This window comes from Tiliqua scincoides, chromosome 8, assembly GCF_035046505.1.
Source record: "Tiliqua scincoides isolate rTilSci1 chromosome 8, rTilSci1.hap2, whole genome shotgun sequence".
Taxonomy (NCBI): domain Eukaryota; kingdom Metazoa; phylum Chordata; class Lepidosauria; order Squamata; family Scincidae; genus Tiliqua; species Tiliqua scincoides.
In genome coordinates this window covers 4,866,597-4,888,248 of record NC_089828.1, presented here as the reverse complement: position 1 = coordinate 4,888,248, position 21,652 = coordinate 4,866,597, and the positions used below count along the sequence as shown (strand labels likewise).

General features: G+C 46.4%; 1 pseudogene; it reads right to left on the bottom strand.

Annotated features, from left to right (window-relative positions):
- Nucleotides 1-18,297: 18,297 nt before the first annotated feature.
- LOC136659532 (5S ribosomal RNA) lies at nt 18,298-18,417 on the bottom strand (annotated as a pseudogene).
- Between the last annotated feature and the right edge of the window lie 3,235 nt (nt 18,418-21,652).

The window sequence follows — 21,652 nt, the reverse complement described above, 5'->3', positions numbered from 1 at the left end:
GAATAAATAGTGTTGCTAGGTTGATATGTTTAAGGCAAATGAGATGCTTATTGGTATCTAAGAAGGGAGTTAACAAGATCCATTTTCCTCCATTGACTTCTACTCATGTATTAATGAGGTTCAAAAATGTCTTTTTCTCCATGTATCAGATTAAGCAGGCCTTTGTCATTCCCACGAAGCACACAAATATTTGCTCCATTTATGTTTGTATTAATGTGTCACTGGAGCTAAATCTTCAGAAAGGAAATAAATACCATATCCATTAAGCCACTTAAGGGGTATGAGCTGTTTTTTATTATCACTTTTTTTTAGTGTGCTGCAACAGTTACCATAGCAAATATCCATATTTAGGCAATGGTTTTCTCTCAAAACCAGCATTAGATTCTTTCTTTTTTTAATTTTAAAAAAAGGGAAATAGAGGTCTCCCTCAACAATGAAATCTTACGCTACACATATGTATATTAAGAATTTAAGCAAGCCCATGGATTTTCAGCACATATGATGCTAAACTGTGTTTGCTTATAATATTTAGGAACTTGTTTCCATGGTGGCCCTGCGTACTCTAGAAGGAAACCCTTTTTTTCAGGGACGGGAACTTGATTTGTGTCGAGTAGAGTCATGAGAACGCTGTAACTCAGGTTAAGTCGAGCCACAGACATCACTGATTTGGACCCAACTCACCAGTGATGGGAAATGAGTCACGACTCAAATTGATTCGAATAAGGGGAGGAGGAAGGCTTAGGTGTTTTTGTTTGTTTGTTGCTGCACAAGGCTGGAACCAGAAGGAGGAACCAGAAGAAGGCAGGGACATCCAGGACACAGGGAGGGGACTCTTTTGGCAACCTTGAATGGACAATTGGACAAACAGATGGCCATGCACTTCTGTAGAGTTGCACCTGACTCGAGACTCCAATCAAAATGACTCAGTAAGTGGCTCAGGTCAAGTTGCAATAGCCACACATTATGACTCATGAGTCATGTCGAGTCAGGGGGTTGGTGACTCAGGATCAGTGACTGGAGCATGACCCTAAGTATGGCTGCGATTTCAGATTGGAAGGAGGTAAACCAGAGAGCAGAGAGGGGTGACAGGCAGCTTGCTCTGGAACAGATCAATTCTGCTGCATCTCTGTCACACCCCCACCCTGAGCAGCAATTTGTCTTGGCTCTGGATGAGCAGCAGCTTCCCTGTTTGGAAGGGCTGCTGCATAAGACATGGAAATACAGGATTCAGCCCCAGGCCCCAATAAACTGAACCCCCAGGCCTGATCCAAAGACTGAAACCAGATGCTGCAAGACACGTGGACAAGCAGCCCATTAATTAACCAAGAAGCCAGCCCCTTCCTTAGAGGGACCTTATGTTTTCCAATGCACTCACAGCCGCATACAGCAGAAAAAGTCTTGTCTGCTACAAGTGTGACTGCATTATCCTGGACTGCTGTTTTGTGCCCCACGGTCAGAACAGGGCAATCACTCCATCAGGAGTGTATTTTGCCAGATTCTCACTCCAAGCTTCACTTAGAGAATTATGCCCACTTTCAGCTAATTAGCTCCCCTTCTTTCCCCAACAATGATCCTCATTCTGCCCTGCAGCACTGCTGAACCCCACCACCAGGGTAGCTCACCTGTTCAGCCTGCAGAAGGTCCTCCTTCCTCCCCTCTCCTGCCAGCTGCTCCTCCCACCACCACAGCAGCACCTTGGTCCTCAGCAGGTCTTGAGCAAGGCAGCCACACACCAATCTCAGTGTCTCCAGCAGTCTCCAAAGTCCTTTCACCTATCTGTCCTTTAGTCAGTCCGTCAGCAGTTCCAGTAGTCCATTAAGACCCCAGTACTCAAGCGTCCCTCCTTCTACTACCCACCCCAAACTCTTCCTTCATCAGGTGCTTTTATGCCTGAGGGCCCTATTGCCTTCAAGTGCAATCTCTGCTGAATGTCCAGGCCTTACCCTTAAAGGGGCCACTGCTGACACCACATCCTATCGCCTTGAGGGATCTTGCGCATTTCCATGACAGAGTGAATGAAGATTCTGACCATACCCAATGAAGCAATGCAACAGAATGACTTACCCCCACATACAGTGTTGGGTGGAGAGAGGACCAGAGCAGTGACTCATTCAGAGATTCAGCAGACAGCCTCCTCATGAAATACCGTATGCCTCCTATTTTTTATTTTTTTAAGAAAAGTTCAGTTATTGGAAGCCTGGGCAAAACTGGCATCATGCGCGAAGCAGCAGGGCATGGCAGACCCTCAGAGAACATGGGAACTTTCAGCACAGAGCAACCACAACCTGGCAATCGACTTCTCTTGACATGAAGATGTTTCACCAAGAATCAAATATTGTGGCTTCATTCACTGCCTGGATTGCTGTAGCCTCACCACAAGGCAACTTGTGGTCATTATGTTAGACTGCCATTCCAGTTGGCTTTACAGTGCAATCCTATGCATGCCTACTGAGAAATAAATTCCATTGACTTCAATGGGACTTACTCTCAGGAAACGATGTATAGGATTGCAGCCTAGAGTACTCTCACTGCAGTGTAACAGCACAATCCTATGCAGAAGTCAATCCCATTCTGCTCAATGCTGCTTACTCTCAGGAAAACATATATAAGACTGCAGCCCTTGTGACCCAATCCTGTTTGGACCTTGCACTACCAGAACTCGCGCTCTGGCAGAGCAAGGCACTGTGCAGCTATACAAAAGCTCAGGGCCCCAATCTCATGCTTCCAGGCTGCTGCCACAAATGGCCAAGGACCCAAAGGTCCTGTAAGTGTCAGTAAAGTGGAGGCATTCCAGGGCAGGGAGAGGACGGGTAGAGCTATCGCAAGCAACTCCCTCCTGCTCAAAAATGCACCCTCCCGCCTTCGATCCACCTTCCCGCCACTGTCTCCAACCCCCTTCCCCTGCGCTGGCCTCCTTCAGCTGGCATAAGCTCACCCACTCCAGGGCAGGATCCAGCACTACCCTAACCGGTTCTCAAGTAGCTGCAAACATACTTGACGGCATGATCGCAACACTCCAGAGCAAGTTTGAATTGCTGTTATTCTGGCAGTGGGAGAATGGGAGAAGAAAGTGTAGATGCTCCTTTGATTTTTTGATTTATTTATTTATTTTCTTGCTGCCAAGTAGAAAAAAAGATCACCTGCATGTAGGTACTTCAGTCTACTTCAAAGAAGCACATGGTATGAAAAACAGGCTCATAAACACCTAAGGAGCCTTGGGCAAGCAAGATGCCTGCTGAGAGGTTCATTGACATTATTCTTGTTGTTAAAAATAATCATAATTTCTTTTGAACTTGGAGGTCCTTTGTTACAGAATGAGAGAGAGAGAGAGAGAGAGATGTATAGCAGTGGCATAGCTAGAGGGGGTGCAAAGCACTAAGTTTTGCACCCCGTCTAGCTATGTCTTTAGCACACGGAGTCAAAAGGCGGGTTCCCTAGTCCGGGGAGCTTACTAAATATTGCATTGGCAGTTGGGGAGACGGGAAAAGAAAAGTTACATGATCTTTCCTAGCAGATCAGGTGACAACTACATTACATTACATACACGCAAATGTATTGGTTGGTCTGTGGAACTCCCTGCCACAGGATGTGGTGATGGCGTCGGGCCTGGACGCCTTTAAAAGGGGATTGGACAAGTTTCTGGAGGAAAAATCCATTACGGGTTACAAGCCATGATGTGTATGTGCAACCTCCTGATTTTGGGCTATGTCAGAATGCCAGTGCAAGGGAGGGCACCAGGATGAGGTCTCTTGTTATCTGGTGTGCTCCCTGGGGCATTTGGTGGGCTGCTGTGAGATACAGGAAGCTGGACTAGATGGGCCTTGGGCCTGATCCAGTGGGGCTGTTCTTATGTTCTTATGTTCTTATGTTCTTATCCAGGCTAGGACTCACAGGGAAGGAGGACAGGTTAGTTCATTGGACATAAAAATGTAAAAAGAGCCCCTCTGGATCAGGCCAAAGGCCCATCTAGTCCAGCTTCCTATATCTCACAGTGGCCCACCAGATGCCTCAAGGAGCACTGAAGATAAAGATACCTGCATCCTGTGGCCACTCCCTTGCACCTGGCATTTCGGGATAGCCTACTTTGGAAGACAGGAGGTTGTGTATCCCCATCATGGCATGTAACCTATGATGGGCTTTTCCTCCATCAATCTGCCCAAGCCCCTTTTAAAGGCATCTAGGCAGGTGCCATCAGCACATCCTGTGGCAAAGAGTTCCACAGATTGACTACTGGTTAAAGAAATATTTTCTTTTGCCTATTCCAGCTCTCTTTGGCTATAGCAGAGCTAGGGAGTTGTCTGATGCTTCAGGATACAGCATGACAATAGAGTGCTCTCCTGCACTGTGGAGCCCTCAGAGTTAGAGAAGAGTGGCAGGGCTTCCTTCTCAGATGAGAGCAGCAGCGACTCCTCAAGCACCCCTCTGATGGAAGGCTCAACTGAACCTCTCCTCCGGGACTGTTCTTGCCTCCCAGTTTCCCCCCATCCTCCATATCATCAGTCTCCTCCTCTGACTGACAGCCCAATCCCATGCATGTCTACTCAGGAGTAAGTCCCATTAGAGTCAATGGGGCTTACTCCCAGGATAGTGTGGCTAGGATTGGGCTGCCAGTCCTGTACCATAACATGTGAATAAGCCCTCAAATTAAGAAGACTCCTTCATGTTTAAATACAGTGGAGGAGCAGAACTGAAGGGGGTGTGAAGGCAGCCCCACTGCATTGAGGCAATAGTTCCACAAGAGAGGAGTCTATTCTGGGGAAGAAGTTAGAGACAAAAAAACCAAGTTAGGAAAAACCTGTGGAAGAGAGCAGCGGCCTGATGATGGAGGAGGCTGTCTTGTCCTCCCGGCAGTTGTCACATACGGAAGGGAGCCCCACCACCAGAAATATTATCCCAGCTAGCAGAAGCAGCTCCCTCCTGTTCTATAAAGGTCAGAAGGAGCAAAGAGCAAATGAGCAAATGAGGAAGATTTACTGAGGATTTTCCCCAAGACAGGAACCATGAGATAAGGACTAGAAGCCCCCGAGATGATGGCCCATCCCTGCTTTGGAGGCCTTAGACAACTGGTTAAACTGTGATCAGGAAGGAGTCTTAGGGGTCATTCATGGGGGGTTGGGCACATGACCCACTCTACCCCGAACAAAAAAATTATGGCGGCAAAAAACCTCTTTATATGAAATCTTGACATGGGAACTGGGCAATGTTTGAAATTGTGTACAGGTCTTGAGGGAGTCAGGTTCTCTTCGCACCCACCCACCCCCACTCTCCCACCCCCGTTTGCCAATAAGTACAGAAACTCTCCTCTCTAAAGGCCACCGACAAATAATATAAGTATATGCTCTCCCAATGTGGTTTTTCAAAAATGAATTATGCCATTAAGTGCCAAGAAGAAAATTAGCTATGAGCTTTTAAATTTAAAACGATCCCCTTTTTAATTGTAAAACAGTGCCACTTAACTGCTATTGATCCAAGGGAAACACATTAGGGAGCAGGGTCACCATAACTGTTAATATTCACTGCTTAGTGAAAGAGCATCAAAGGACATTTTAATGTCACTGACTTTCTTGGGGAGTTTTTAGTGAAAGCTTTACATCGGCCAGCCTATGAATGAAAAGGACATGGGCCAGAGAAATGTAGAAACAAATGGGATCGCAATTGTCTTCTAATCAAATCGTAACTTGGGATTGATTTTTTAGGCAAAAGTTTATGTCATGGATTTCCAAGCTCTGTCGACATTTAAAAGTCAGAATATATCTCTTCTGCAGGCCGGCTTTTTGGGTAAGTGTCTACCAGAACAGGAAAATGTTTATTTCCTTCTGAATTCACGTGTCTTCTTTTGGATGTGCCATCCAGCCTAGAAATGCTGGGAAAGAGCCCTAGAACTGGAAAGATGTTCAGCCCAATCCTATGTGTCTTTTCCCAGAAGCAAATTCTACCAAGTTAAGCAGGATGTACTCTTGTGTAAATAGTAAGAGAATTGAATTGGGTGCATAGCAGATCTGGTGTGATTATTTGGCTGCATTTATTTGAAACCTAGGTGTGATTTTACATTTCACAGAAGGCTTCTGTAACGGTAGCTATGTCACAGCCCAGTCCTATGTATGTCTACTCAGAAGTAAGTCCCATTAGTGTCAATGGGGCCTACTCACAGGAAAGTGTGGATAGGATTGGGCTGTCAGGCTCTTATACAAAACCAGTATCAGTTTAGTTTATTAGCTAACCCAGTGTTTCTCAAACGGTGGGTCAGGACCCACTAGGTGGGTCACGAGCCAATTTCAGGTGGGGCCCCATTCATGTCAATATTTTATTTTTTATATACTAGACTTGATGCTATCATAGTATGTGACTGTATTTGGGGAAACGTTACGACCAGTGCTTTTAACAAGCTACGATGTGTATTCTTTTAACAATGACAATAAATGGGACTTACTCCTGGGTAAGTGGGTAGGATTGCAGCCTAGGATTATTTAAAAAAAATTCTGCTTGATGATGTCACTTCTGGTCACGACATCACTTCCGGTGGGCACTGACAGATTCTCATTCTAAAACGTGGGCCCCAGTGCTAAATGTGTGAGAACCACTGGGCTAACCCAAAAGGTGTTAACCATTTGTAGCAAGCAGTGGCATAGCTAGAGGGGTGCAAAGCACTAAGTTTTGCAGGGAACCCCACCACAGCGTGAAAGTGGCCCCTCCCCTTTGTAGCCATTCCAGGCGGTGGGTGCAAAATGAAGGTGAATAGGGGGAGGCAGGAAGGCGAACTCTTCCATTTTGTCCCCAACCGCCTGAAATGACTCCGAAGAAGAGGGGGAAGGGCCGCTTGCACGCTGCGGTAAGACTCCCTGCAAGTGCTTTGTACCCCCTCTAGCTACACCACTGCTTGCTACAAATGGTTAAAACCTTTCAGCTACCTAGTGATTTCACGACTGGGACGAGATTTGAATCCAAGCCTTTCCTTCTCACGCTCCTTGTCCCCTCATTATACCAGCCCCTTTTTGACAGAAAGGGAGTCTCCTTTGAAGACACATCCTGGCAGTGGTGCCCTCATTTTTCATACTGCTAATGCTAAATTATTGTTTCCATCTCCCTCCTAACAATTTCATAAAAGGAATTGCAGGGCTTTAATGGATAAAGAAGATGGCTGGACGTTTTTGGAGACAGAACTGGTATTGATTTTATTCTGCCAAGAGGTCATCTTGAGAAAATGGCATCAACTCTGAACGGGAAAGGTGATGGCTCTACACCGCATTTCTGATGCAATTGGGAGGCCCAGCCAGAAAAGAAAAAAGAAAGGAAGAAAAAAAAGACAGAGAATCCATTAATTGCCCAGACAACTTTAATTTGTTTATCTTGCTGACTTCACAGTCCAGCCAATGTCTAAGAGAAGGCTTCCGGAAATATAGTTGCTAAAGACTTTGCATCCAGGGGGCTACTGGGGGGTGTCTGTGCTGTCAATCACTTGACAGACTCATTTCAGTCTCAGGTGAGCTTTCTGCATTCAAGGGTTAAAGCACAGGTTGCAGTGAATCGAAAGAGGGTTAGCAACCCCTGTGATGATCAGGAGCTGCCATTCATGTATCCCATTGATATCCTACCATCGCTTCTAAACAATTTAAGGGGACTAGCAGTGGGCATTCAAATATAACTAGAGATCTGAAGTCAAAGCTTTGGGTGGTTATTTCAAACTTCAGCCTCTCTTGACCTCTGCTGGCAGTGACTCTCCTGGGTGTCAGTCAAGGGTCTTTCCCACCTTAACTCAGTGGTTCCCAAACCTTTTTGATTGGCGGCTCCCTTGACCTACTGGGTCATTGGCAACAGCTCCCCATTAGGGCTACAATCCTATACAATGTATGGTGTGGTGGGTTTTTCACATGGATCCTGCAGCTCCCCTGGCTGGTGTCCATGGCTCCCCAGGAAGCCACAGCTCACAGTTTGGGAAAAACTGCCTTAACAGGAAAAGCCAGCGATTGAAACTGGGGCCTTCCTGCAGGCTAGACATGTGCTCCAGAACTGGGCATTGACCCTCCCACTTCCAGCTGACCTATCCTGCCTCTCTCTGATCTGAGCAAAGTAATTCTCTGCCAGATTTTCTTGGTTCAATTGCCAGCATGAAAAGTGCTGTTTCGGAAGGATAAAGACCCTGGAAAAACTCATGGTACTCCTTACAAACAATCCCAGTTCAGTCCCTCTCCCTCTCCTGGCAAAGCTTTGGAATCCTGCTGCGCAACACATTGCAGATGGCCTCTGTGGTGGTCTGTGGACACCACAGGATGATGGGGACCAAAGCAAGGCACAAAACCTCTGCACCTGATCTTCCCATTCATCTTCAGGTAACCATGACAGACACAGCTCCCTGGCACAGACAGTCTTGCAACGGGAAGTGAGTCTTGCTGCCAATAAGTGAAAACCCCAAAAGGGGGCACACTTCCTGCTGCCTGGCAGCCCAATTGCTACCTAATTATTGGGGTTCTCTCCGTTGTTAAAGAAGCATCCTAGGTGCCAACTGCCCTGGCCAACTCAGACACCTCTGTCCCTGCAACCGCCAGGCTCTGTCGTGTGAGCCATGAACAGTCTATAAGAGAGCAAGGGGCACGTCTCTTCCCTCCAGTTTGAACGAAATCGGCCAACAAATTTTCAAACACATAAATATTTTATTAAGATGAAAAAATGAAAATAGGCAAGGCTCAAAGAGTCAAAAGCAGGAACTTGGAATGAGATACAAAAGAAAACAAAATAGTAGCACAAGGTAACTAGACTCAGTGGCATAGCTAGAGTGGGTGCAAAGTACTCAGTTTAACAGGGGGTCTCACCGCAGTGTGCAAGAGGCCCCTCCCCTTCGGAGCATACACCACAGTGAGACTCCCTGCAAAACTTAGTGCTTTGCACCCCCTCTAGCTACACCACTGACTAGACTAGTCCTAGTTATAATCACAGCTCCCTAGTTAGCTCCCTATCTGCATCCTGGCAGCTGCGCTGGAAAAAAATATTCACATCTCAGTTCAGCCTTCCCCTTTTCACGGGGTTTTGGGGAATCAAGATCATCATTTTCTTATAGGCTCCTCCAACAACCAGAAACCATAGTTGAGCGCCCAGACCATAGTCCCTGTCAGCAGATGGATTTAACCATGGACTGGTGTGAGCAAAATCCAGAAGGTATGCTGGATTTTTTTCTTCTGCCTCATTGTTTCGTTCCCCCTTCCCAGGAACAAGTGTCAGCCACAGTGGCATGGCTAATATGAGTAAAGTTTTCACAGTGGACGTACAGTGGGTATGCAGGGGCTTCCCGTTAGGGTTAAGGAGTCCCGTTTAACATGCATGTTGGCAACCTTCAGTCTCGAAAGACTCTGGTATGGCGCTCTGAATGGTGTTTCTGGGAAAGCATCTAGTGTGGCTGAAAAGGCCACACTACTTCCATAAAATGACTGAACTTTAAAGGAGATGATCTGCAGTGAGATCCACATCCCTGACCATCTCTGCAAGGAAAGATGTGCATGCAGAGTATCACCTTTATCAAAGTATCGGAGTATCACAGTATCACCTTTAAAGTTTCCCTGGTAAGGTGAACATTTTTTGCCTCTGCCATAGTTTAAAAGATCAGTGAGACTGGAAGTTTTCTGCTGTGGTACAACACTACCAGTGGCCTGCACTGCCTCTCTGTGACATCAGAACAGCTCAGCCAATCCCTACTGCAGGATTTACCATCTCAAAATAGACTCCAGTAAATGTTCTTCATCTCACATTCTGGATCTATGTGGACCCTCCTCTACCGGCCTTAGAAATTGGGCTAGTCTTCTCCATTTTGTTTTTGTTTTAACTTCCTATGAACATAATCAGAGGATCTAAAAAAGAACCCCAAATTTCACTTTAGTCCAAATTTCTCTTCCAACTTTTGACTAGCGCAAAAATGCCTTTTAAAAAGACTTTTCCTTCCCATCCTCCCATCTTCTGAATATGTTTTAAGACATGTTTTCTTCCAACCTGAAACACACACGTGGACTGTCAATTGTCATGCCAGAGAAATTACTTCCTGCAGTTCAGGAGAGGCAGCTGGGGGGATGTGGGGGGTTAAAGAAAAAACCTTTTTATCCACCAAGTCCTTAAAACGAGAACTTTGAACGGGGAAGGGGAGAAGGCTTTTATCCTGGAAGACTGAATTTGATAACTAAGCTCTGTACCTCTTTCACTTGTGGGCTATTAGGTCTGGCTCTCGGCCTCCTGGGACCTGTAGAAGCGTATGGCGTGTGTAAGAACAGATAGCTCCTGTCTGGCTCGCAAAGACAGTGTGGTTGGAGGAGACCCCCTGGGACCCTTCTAACGATCAGCCCCACCAACGCAACTGTATATCCTAGAGCGGGAAAGCGCATCATTTAATGAAAACGTTGTCCGTTATTAATAGAGTGATGTGTAGAAATACGGAGCAGCAAGCCTGAGGGCCTTTTGGGTCTTTGGCTAAGTGTTTCTACTTTGTCTCTCTTTGTTCCCCCACGCACCCTCCCTCTCTCCCTCTCACCCTGGAAAAGAGCAATTCCAGTAACCCAAAGGTACCCATACAATCAAAAGGAAGCCCAGAGCAAGAAAAAGGTCTGGGTAGTTTTCCAGAGAGGTCATCTGTAGTTCACAGTGCAGAGTCAAGCAGACATGACCGCTCCAGGGTGTACACACAGTCAATATCACTAAAAGTTACTTGGGGGGGAGGGCTTGTCGTCTTCCCCACCATTCCCCCCATCTATGGTTGGGTGCTTTTCCACGTTGCCAATTATTATTGAGAATCTTATCCGCCTCTTTGTCCACTGCCAGCAAAAAAACATAGTTGTGATTCTGATGGATTTGCTTGGTAGATCACAGGCTTTGATCTCTTTATCTATGCACAATCAAAGATGGGAGCTGACAGGGTTTAGCAAAATTCACTGACATGTTATGAACCCTTGATGAGTTGGGATCTGGGTATCTAACAGTCTGCCTACTTCCAGAAGGACCCAACCAGGCTACAGGCATTTCTTGTACCAGAGACTGGAAACAGTCCAGGTACGGGACTTTCTCTGAAGTGGCCCCCAAACTGTGGACCCCCCCCCCACACACACACACACATTGTTATTCATTAGGGTAACAGCTTCAAGCACAGTTAGTAACAGTTGCCTTTTGTCCTTGCAGATAATTGCTGTTATGGAAACTGGATTGTTCTGCAGTCATATTTGTCTTCATTTCATGTTAAGGTATTTTCAGGGGGCTCCATTCTGGGCCAATGTGTTTTACATCTGGCCGCATGGATCAGCGTTTCTTTAAGGTTTTTGTTTTCTCCAGGAAGATCTGGAATCTTCCGGGATTAAAAAAAAATACCCCAAATATATAAATAAATGTTTATTAACCGTGGAGAACATTTACATTCCACTTTTCAACCACAACAAATGTGGGGAGGTGCATGCAGTGGGTCGTGGACCCATCACAGCCTCCGGAGGGCCTGGCTTGGCCCTAATGTGATTGAGGAGCCATAACCCTACCCCCCCATGGACTCCAGCGTCCGCAGATTTTAGTATCTGCGGATCTCCCATGCATACTGAAGGCCCACTATATATACATTTTTAAAATAATGCAACAAAAAACACCCATAAATTGTGGAATTTCATTGTTGTGCCGTTGAGCCATTGTGCAACTGTGCAAATAAAACATTAAAAACCGAGGTGCCTTTTGTGTCAGAGACTTCATTTTTTAATTTACTTTTGGTGCGTTTTTGGCAAGAAAGGGAATTATTTGACTTGCAAGCTTCTGGAGACACACTTCTGGAATGAGAATTGATTCAAACGTTTTTGAGTTCTGCTCTACGAGACAAATCCCGCACAGCAGAACCTCTGAATCTGGGTCAGAATCCAACGGAGGTGGATTCCATGAGAATCCCTAATTATTTCACACAGAGTCACTGAGAGGCTTTAGGTCTCACTCAGGAATGAGCTATTTCTCTCCCCCATCACTTGGAGTTTATTCCTGGCTTTAAGACAAGGTCCCGAAGGAGATATCCTTCAACAATCCTTGTGGGAATCTATTATAGAGTCTAGCATATCACTCTGGTTGGCAGATTCCTCTCCTTAAGGTTAGGGACTTTTCACCTTAGGACACATTATTTTCATTTTGTTTTGGTTTTTCTGGGCTATGAAACTACTAAAATATTGAGTATTTCAACATTCATTACACTCCAGCAGAATGGTGAAATCCGGTTGTCAGGTTCAAGCAGGCTGCATTTGACTAGCCAAAGAGGGACAAGTTGGCAGGTAAGAAAGAGGGTTTGGAAAGTGTTTAGTACCCGGCTGTAACAGCTACATAACAAAAGAGATAGTGAGAGTATATTTAAAGAGACAGGAACATTTAAAAACTAAGGTGCACTTAGTTTCAGAAGTCCCTCTTAGAGTTACTCTATGTCAGGGGTGCCCAAGCCCCAGCCCGGGGGCCATTTGCGGCCCTTTGGGACCTCCAATACAGCTGGCGGGGAGCCCCCAGTCTCCAATGAGCCTCTGGCCCACCAGAGAATTGCTGGAGTCCGCACTGGTCTGACACGACTGCACTCAGCACCAGGGCCAACTGCTTGACCTCTCGTGCAAGCTGCGGGCCGTGGGCTCCCTCCGCTGCTTGCTGTTTCACATCTGTGAAGCAGAGGTGGCAGCAAAGGAAAGGCCAACCCTACTTTGCGCAAGGCCTTTTACTAGCCTTGAGCTATCATGAGCATTTATTCATACAAGTTCCATCTCTAATATAATCATTTATGTAAATTATATAATATAATCATTTATGTAAATCTATTCAAATTTTAAATGCAAATTAATTTTTTTTTCCCCTTCCCCGATACACTGTCAAAGAGATGATGTGATCCTCCTAGCACAAAGTTTGGACACCTCTGCTCTATGTCATCAGATGGTGTAGTTCTGAGACACTGCAAACAATGTGTGAGAAAAATGCTATCTTATGACAAAGACTAACTCTGAATCTAGCTGAAAGGAGGGTTATCACTACCTGGTACTGATAATATTCTCAAACTCGAGTTGCCACGTTTGACCTGAAGTTTCAAGGTTTTAGGTCTTTAAGGAAAGGAATCATATATCAGGGTGAAGGGTTAGAACAAAGGGATCAAGTTAGTTTCTGCTTGATTTCATTGAGCCTAGGTAAAAAGGTGCTTGGGGGGGGACAAGATTGAGACGTACAACATTATGCAGAGGTGAACAGAATGAATAGAGGGATGCTCTTTTCCCTCTCACAGAGCATTCACCCAACTTGAGTGGCGGGAGAGCCCGAAAATATTTCTTTACCCAATTGGTAATTAATCTGTGGAACTCCTTGCCACAGGATGTGGTGATGGTGTCTGGCTTAGATGCCTTTAAAGGGGGATTGAACAGATTTATGGAAGAAAAGTCCATCAAAGGATACAAGCTGTGATGGGTATCTATCTGCAACCTCTTTTTTTTAGATGTAGGCAAACCCAGAAGGCCAGGTGCAAGGGAGTGACCCCAGGACACAGGTCTCTTGTTGTCTTGTGCGCTCCCTGAGGTATCTGGTGGGTCACTGTGAGATACAGGAAGATAAATTAGATGGGACCTTGGACTGATCCAGAGAGGCTCTTCTTATGTTCTTATTGCTTTAGCTATTTGCTCCAGCCCAAGTTCCATCAGACTCCACCCACGAGAAACAATTAATCTCATCCCTGATGTGCCCAAGGTTGCCACCCTCTGTTCCCACTAATCCATGAACCACTGATAAGCAAGACACCATGATTTATCTCCCAGACTCTGTCCTCTGAGATTCAGAGCCTGAGCCTCAGGAACTGGAGTCTACATCCCCATAGCTTCACAGCTGAAGTCCCCAGCTGCATTTTGAACAGAAATGGTCAGATTTTCTGTTCCATAGGAAATCCAAAAGTCAACCAACTAGCACCAAGCCATAAATAAACACCACCAAAGCAGAGGCTCATTGGTTGACCTCTTTGCAAGAATACGTACTTTCCACCTGCCTTCAAAATCCAGCAGACTTACCAAAGAGGAAGGGTAGCCCTGATGGTGTTACCTAATCTGCATGTAGAAAGACGCATTGACACACACTGTCTAGCTCTTGCAAGTGTAGATTGATGAAGCCAAAAACTGCAACCAGACCTCTCTCCTCCTCCTCCTGCTTCTAAGCAGACATTTGCTTATGAGACAGAATGTTCCTAGACAGGAAGGATATCAGATATCACAAACAGTCCCCTTCTCATAAACAGTACACAAATGCATGAACACAACACAACACACACCACCCCTCCATTTGTACGTGCACCATGCAAAAACAGAGGCCATTGATGTGGATTCAAATCATCCCAGCTTAACGTAACCATCGGTCAGCAAACCACTTCAGAGATTGGGGAATCTTCCCTGGGTGTACCCCTTTTGGATTTGCTACTCCTTTGGGGTTAACTCCCAGACTCTATACCTCTAAACCAACCATTTTCAACCACTGTGCCATGGCACACTGGTGTGCGGTGAGTGGTCCACAGGTGTGCCACAGGATTTTGGGGGAAGGACATTTATTAATAGGGCCAATGGGAGATGTGAGCCCCCACTGGCAGCATGGTGTCAATGGTCAAAAACCTGGTGGTGTGTCTTGACCATTTTAGTGCCTTGTCAGTGTGCTGTGAGATGAAAAAGGTTGAAAATCACTGCCCTAAACCCTCAAAAAAATCTGGTGTTTCACATAAGCCATTCACTGATTCAACAAGAAATACTTGATCACACTGAAAATGATCACCCACCCATATACCTTGCTTTCTTTTGCTGTCTCCTTCAAGTGATTTCATTTGCTGACATAATAATGTTGTGACATCACCAATGCCTCTTTAGTTGGGACACCCCCCCCCCCATGGCTACTCTTAGAAGCCATTCTCTCACCCTCAACTGACATCATTGGCCTTGCCTGGCTTCATCGCATTGTTTAAAAACTAAAAAAGTGATTGGCTGCGTAGCATTGTAATGTCGTCTCATTTGCAGATCCCCAGTTTGCTAGGGTGGCCGATTAATCCAGGAAAGTGAAATTACTAGTAAATATAACTAGAAGACCAAAAATTGGCTCAGAAGCAGAAGAAGATGGGCCAAAAATCACCAAACAGCTGCTTTGCGCTGTCCCCAGTCCACTAGCCCCCAGCACGCCTCCCCTTTGCACAGCGACGGTCATTGCATTTCAGCCAAGCCTACCCAGAACTCTTGCCTCTGTGATGACTATTTTACTGTTCTTTTTAAAAAAAAAAATAAATCTTTTATTTATTTCTATTTCTTTCTCTCTCTTTTTGGTTCGCTGCCTTGATGATATCTTTAGGCAGAGTAAACATGATCAAACCAAACGACTTTCTTAATTTAAAAGGTGATCATCTAAAAATTAAAGTGTTTTTGCAGGAAGCATCCCCTCAGAAACCATTGTCTGTACGGCCAGAATCCAAAAGGAAGAGACTATTTGGCAGCTCTGGTCCTAATAATAATAACCAAGCCTTTGGCACTGTTGCTGCTTGCAATCCACCCCAATCAGCATCCAGGTCCTTTACTCCTGATACCTCTATTTATAAACCTTCCTTCAATGCCAGCCATATGCCTTGTATCAGCACAGTGCCCCTTAGAAAGCCAAGCGGCTGTCTTTGTAGACTTGTGCCGATTAGCCAACCCCACCTGGGCAAAAGCGGCATTGTGGGGTGAGGCAGGGAGGGGTAGAAAGAGGCCTCTGCGTTTTGGTGGAAAGAGGGTCTTCTTCCGTGGCTTCCCCCCTTCTTTCACATAACCTTCCCCCGCCCCCAGATGTCTTGATTATGGCTCTGTGTATGCTGGTCAGATTGTGGGATTAATGATGGTTAATTTGCCTGAGGTTGGTACAGCCCAAGCAGCAGGGCACCCCTCCACCACCAGCTTTGGCTGCCATATGGGCCGAAGCAGCTGTTTCAATTACTTTCTCTGCCCAGATGTGTCAGGCGAGACACCGGCGCTCAGCAGGGTACGCTCAGCCGCTCGGCAGCTAATTACTTCTACCGCGTGTCGGAGCGCCGTGCGAGATACTGTAAAAAGGGGGCTTCAGAAACAGCCGAATGCCAGCTGTCATTATGCCTCACACTGATGTCAGCCTGATAGGCTGTGACTGGATTTCAACTTGGCTGTCTTTGAGGCATGGAGTTTGGATTTCAGATGGGCAGGCAGGGAAGGGAAGGAGGCGAAGGAAGGGATGGAAAAGACAAAGGGCGACAGAAGGGACGACATATCTAACCTAGGCCTGCAAAAGAGGTGACCCTGCCACCAGCAGAAAGTAGCCTACTGGGGGCTTAACCCAGGCACGCACAATTCTCCCCCCACTGCAACAGTGAAACTGGAAGTGCAGCTTGATGAATTCTAGGGGAGGACTCACTGCTGGTGGCCGAAGTAGCAGTCCTTCCAGGAGCCAGTGGCTGGCAGCTGCGCTCTTTATTGCAAAGAAGCCTGCCCTGCCAGTACAAGTGACACTACAAGAGGACTTGCTGTCATTTCATTCTGAAGGAGCTTTAAGGAGAAAATGTTGCTTCTCCAGCTGAGCATGTCCTTAGCTGGCTGACTGTATCTCCCTGCCAGAAGTCTCCTTGGAATGACTCCATGTCGTGATCTCATTCCTGGGGCATTCTGGAGGGGATGTCAGGGCAGCCAAGAAGAGATCACACCTCTGCCAGTCCACCAGAAAGGCAGCTGAGAGACGGAGGTTAAACAAAAAAGAAGAGCTATCTTCTCCAGCAGGAAACATCCCATGAAATGTCTGGTTCGCCCCCTCTGCCCCCCCCCAAAAAAAAATATGCACACCACCCAGCTTTGAGGCCAACATATCTTCCAGGATCAATTCCATCTCAGGACTTTGTGAATTTCAGCCACTTTATCTGCCGCTAATAATGACTGCATCCCAAATTGTAGCCCGCTCAGGTATTGGTTTTGCAGTCAGATGAGGCCCACTTCACATTGCCCTGGCAGCCAGCAGAAGCTCTGAAGTGGGCATTGCAATATATACGTATTCACACTAATGGCATCAGGAGGCATTACGAGGTCCCTTCATGTTCATGTGCTGGACCCGCTAATCTATTTTTGGTCACGCAAGCACATGACAGATCATTAAAAGACTAAAAATCATTTCCTTGGGTTTAGATATGAGAGGGGGGGGAGCTAAAATAAGACAGAAGACTGTTGGATCTCTTAGGACATTAATAACCAAGATCCACTGGAAATAACCATGGCAACAAACAGTCTCTAAGTACAGTACAATCACCCTGATTACCATAGAATTAGTACAAAGCAAATGTTTATTTTCCTAAATATGGCGTATTATAGAGGTGATGAGCACATTGGTAACTACAGCAAATTATAGAGTAGGGGGCCGAAAATGGCACCGGCGTTGTGATAAATGCTCCACTAGGCACTTGTTTGTTCTGATCTGAGCAAGAAATGTATTTATAAATGAACCTTTCCGCTCTCGATGAGCTCTGCTAATTTGACAGCTGAATCTCTGTTGTCTTTGCCAGTTGCCTCCCAGATAATTGAGACCTGCGGTGCTCACTGGCATCCGACTTGACTCCAGCTTTCTGGACACTAAAGGCCTGGACCTTCTTCATGCAAGGGCCAAGGCCAGCACATTCCATGGGTACGTGATGAGATGTTCCCCTTCGATGCCAGCTCTTTCACCAGCAAGCTAGTTGCTGGTTTGCTGGCTATGGGTCAAGAGCAGCAACCCCACGGCTAGCATCAACCTGACCTGGAAGTGTTTACACATGAACCCAGCTAATCAATGTCTGGCACAACGAGGGAAGAAGAGCAAAGGCCAAGAGTTCCCAGGACTGAACATATGGAGCTGCCTTATTCTGAGTCAGTAGAAGAGGCATCGTTCAGTCCTGGTCCAGCTAGTTCTGTATGGTCTGTACACTGACTGCGCTGACTGGAGGTAGTTCTCCTTGGTTCCCCAAAAAGGATTCTTTTTTCCTAGTTGGACAAGCAGAGATTGAATTTGGGACTTTCTGTATACAAAAAAAATGCTCTTCCACCAAGCAATGGTCCTGCCCAAAGAGTGATTGAATTCTGTGGTCCTGAAGGGCTTTGGTTCAAAAGAGATGAGCCCCAGGACATGCAAGAACAAGCTCATGGAAATGGATTTCTCATGCTTTGGAGCAATGGTGGTGGTGGTTGGCAACCTTCAGTCTCGAAAGACTATGGTATAAGCCTACAGCACCCGGTATTCCCAGGCGGTCTCCCATCCAAGTACTAACCAGGCCTAACCCTGCTTAGCTTCCGAGATCATGGTATAAGCCTACAGCACCCAGTATTCCCAGGCGGTCTCCCATCTAAGTACTAACCAGGCCTGACCCTGCTTAGCTTCCAAGATCAGATGAGATTGGACATGTGCAGGGTAACAGTTGCTGTAGTGCGATGTCTTCTCCAGTGCGGCATGGAGAAAATCCGTAACATTTGGCATAAATTTAGTGAATGCTCTCTCTCTCTCTCTCTCTCTCTCTCTCACACACACACACACACACACACACACACACACACACACACACACACACAAGAACAGGAAATTGCCTTGCTGAATCAGGCCAAGGTCCATCTCATCCAGTGTCCTGTTTGCAACACAGGCCAGCCAATGCTTCAGGGAAGTTCACAAGCAGGGCAGGAGGGTGATGTCCTTCCCATTTTATTTGCCCCAGAATTTGGCATTCAAAGGTTTATATGCCTCTGTACATGGAGTTTCCATTCAGCTATCAAAGCTATTAATTGACCTTTCCTCCTTGAATATAATGAACATTTTTTTGGGGGGAGGGGTCAAAGCTATGGGGCCACCATTTTGTGGCAGTGAATTCCACCAGTCAACTATGCACAAGAACACATGTCAAACTCAACAAGGGAATCAATGTAGTTTTTCATTTGTGCTGGGCCTCACCAGGCCTGATTCCTGGGGGTCACACACCACTTTCTGACTGTATCTCCAATATGGCTAAGCAGAGGTGGGTGAACTGCAGGCTCTTCAACCAGCAGCAGGATCTTTCAAGTGAGAAGTTATGAGAAGATGCTTTCTATGTGCCACATCTCAGAGACAATCAAGATTAGACAATTAAGAACAAGAAGGGAGCCTTTCCCTTAAAACAGCCATAACCCACCTCAACATATCTGGAATGAGAGGGAAATGGCTTCCAGTTCACAAGGAGGACATGCAGTCCAGGTTGTCTGCATCCAAAAACATGAGCTCTGAAACAGGCCTGGGGTGTGGACGTGGTGGTGTCTCAAGACCGCCAACTCTTGAAAAACAGGGAGTGAATCTGATGTCAGGATGGAGCCCAGTCACCGCACCAAAATGGCATGGTTAACCTGGAAGATCTGGTTTCAAATTCCTACTCAGGCATGAAGCTTCCTGGGTGACCTTGGGCCAGTCACTTTCTCTCACCTACCTCACAGGGTTGTTGTGAGGACAAAAGGAGGGATGAATGTATGTACACCACCCAGAGCTCTTTGAAGAAGGGCAGTTTAAAAAAAAAAATTTGGATACTGCTTAACCTTGAGTGTCTGACTGCTGGGGGTGGGGGGAGAGAACAGGGAAAAGAGGGTCATTCCACCTTAATGTCACCTTTAGTGTTTACCATGATAACTAAATAGAACCTCCAAGTTCAAGGGCAGTATATCTACGATCCCCAGAAGCTACAAAGCAAGAAACACAGGAGTACCATTGCCTGTTTGGGGCTTTCAGGTTCTCTCCAAAGCAGGGTGCTGCTGGCTTCATGGCCCCCATTCTGTCTTCTGTGGAGACCCCCAACCTCCACAAGAAAAAGAATGGCGCATATGAGGCTGTAGCAGTGAGCAACCTGCCCTCCTTGAAGGCACCTTGAAGAGAACCTTGAAGTGACATCATGACTGAACCTTGAAGAGTGTCATTGAAGAGAACCTTGAAGTGATGTCATGACATCAGTGTCCTGGCTGCCGGGGCAGTCTGTTATGGCTCTGCTTGTAGGTATCAGATTGGCCTTCCAGCATCACCTGGTTTCCCAGTACCATGGGTTGCTGTGGTTGACTCACAGCCACAATGTCCAGTAGAATTCTCTCCTCAAAATGCAGTTTGAGCCTGGCAATCTGCTAGACAACTAGCAGAATCCCTACAAGCCTGGCAGACATTGAGGGCAGCCAGGTGGTTCCTGCTCCAGGTAAACAGGAGTTCAGACTGAAGAGCAGAAACAAACCCCAGGGAAGGGGGCTCGTGTAGGAAACAGGAAGCATTTGTACATTCTGGCCCCCTAACTCCTAAAGGAGAAGGAGTCTGCCTGCAGCACCTCTCATCCACCCCCTCTGACCAGCTATATTGGCAGTGCAGGGAGCAAGAAGCTGGTACCTCAGCCCTAGGGATCCTGGTTCAAGTCTGGCAGTGCCCAGTACAGACATGGGGAGAGAAAAAGCTTCACAATAATCACAGCATTGCCGCTAGATCCATTTGGAAACGCAAGAGCCCTCGGACATGCTTTTGCAAAAATAACTGAGCTACAAAATGAATTGCACCGAAGTGACAGACTTAAAACCCACACAGCGATATAGAAGGAGTAGCACAACTGCCAGACCTGCCCTGTGGGAAGAAAGCAAGTGATATCTCATGTGGCTCCGCAGATTTAAGAGAATAGCCAGATTTTTTTTGGGGGGTGGGGTGGGTGGAGGGGCTGATAATTTTAGGATTGGCAGATGGAATGAAGGAAGAGATAGCCCTAAGCAGAGACTTGCATTTCAGGCAAGATGTCAGCTTGGGAAGTGAGGCAGCTCAAGGAACAGAAAGCAGTGTTATTTAGTCCTGCTTACTGGATAAGCAGTAAGGCACTTTTTCAAGTGGGTGCTTCTCTTTTTAGCAGGGGGAGAGTAACTGGCCCGCCTCACCCCAGCAGTGTCTGTTCTAGTGGCTGTCTGCTGGTGTTCTTTTGCATCTTCTAGAATGTGGGCCCTTTTGGGACAGGGAGCCATTAGATGTTTGATTTTTCTCTGTAAACTGCTTTGTGAACTTCTGTTGAAAAGCGGTATATAAATACTGTCAATAATAATAATAGTCACAGACTCTGACTTAGAGCCCAGTCCTATGCCTGTCCACTCAGAAGCAAGTCCCATTGTAGTCAATGAGGTTTACTCCCAGGAAAGTGTGGACAGTATTGCAGCCTAAGGGCGCAAACCTAACCCACTTTCCAGCACCAACATAAGGGCAATGCAACTCCAAGATAAGGAAACCAACATTGCCTTACCTTGAGGTGGCCTCCGTGACTGCCCCCCAATGGCAGGATGCAGCACATGCCCCACTGGCACAGCTATGCCAGCACTGGAAAGTGGGTTAGGATTGCACCCTAACTCACTGAAGACTACTTTGATCAGCAATTAAGAACAGAAGAGCCAGCAATGGCAGTAAATGAAGCTTCTATTCCTGTTTGGTCCAAAGGGTGAGAATCAAAAAAGGATATGGCCACTGTCCCAGAGGATAGCCAGGGCAGGCAAATGACAGTATCCTTTAGTGTCCCACCAAGCCACCAGTTTAACTTTGTCAGGGACTCCCAGAAACATAGGCCAGCAGCAGGGTAAGTCTTGAGGAAAGTGGTGGGTTTTCACATTGTTAGGACCCTGGGAAAAACCAGGTGAACCCTGGGAGA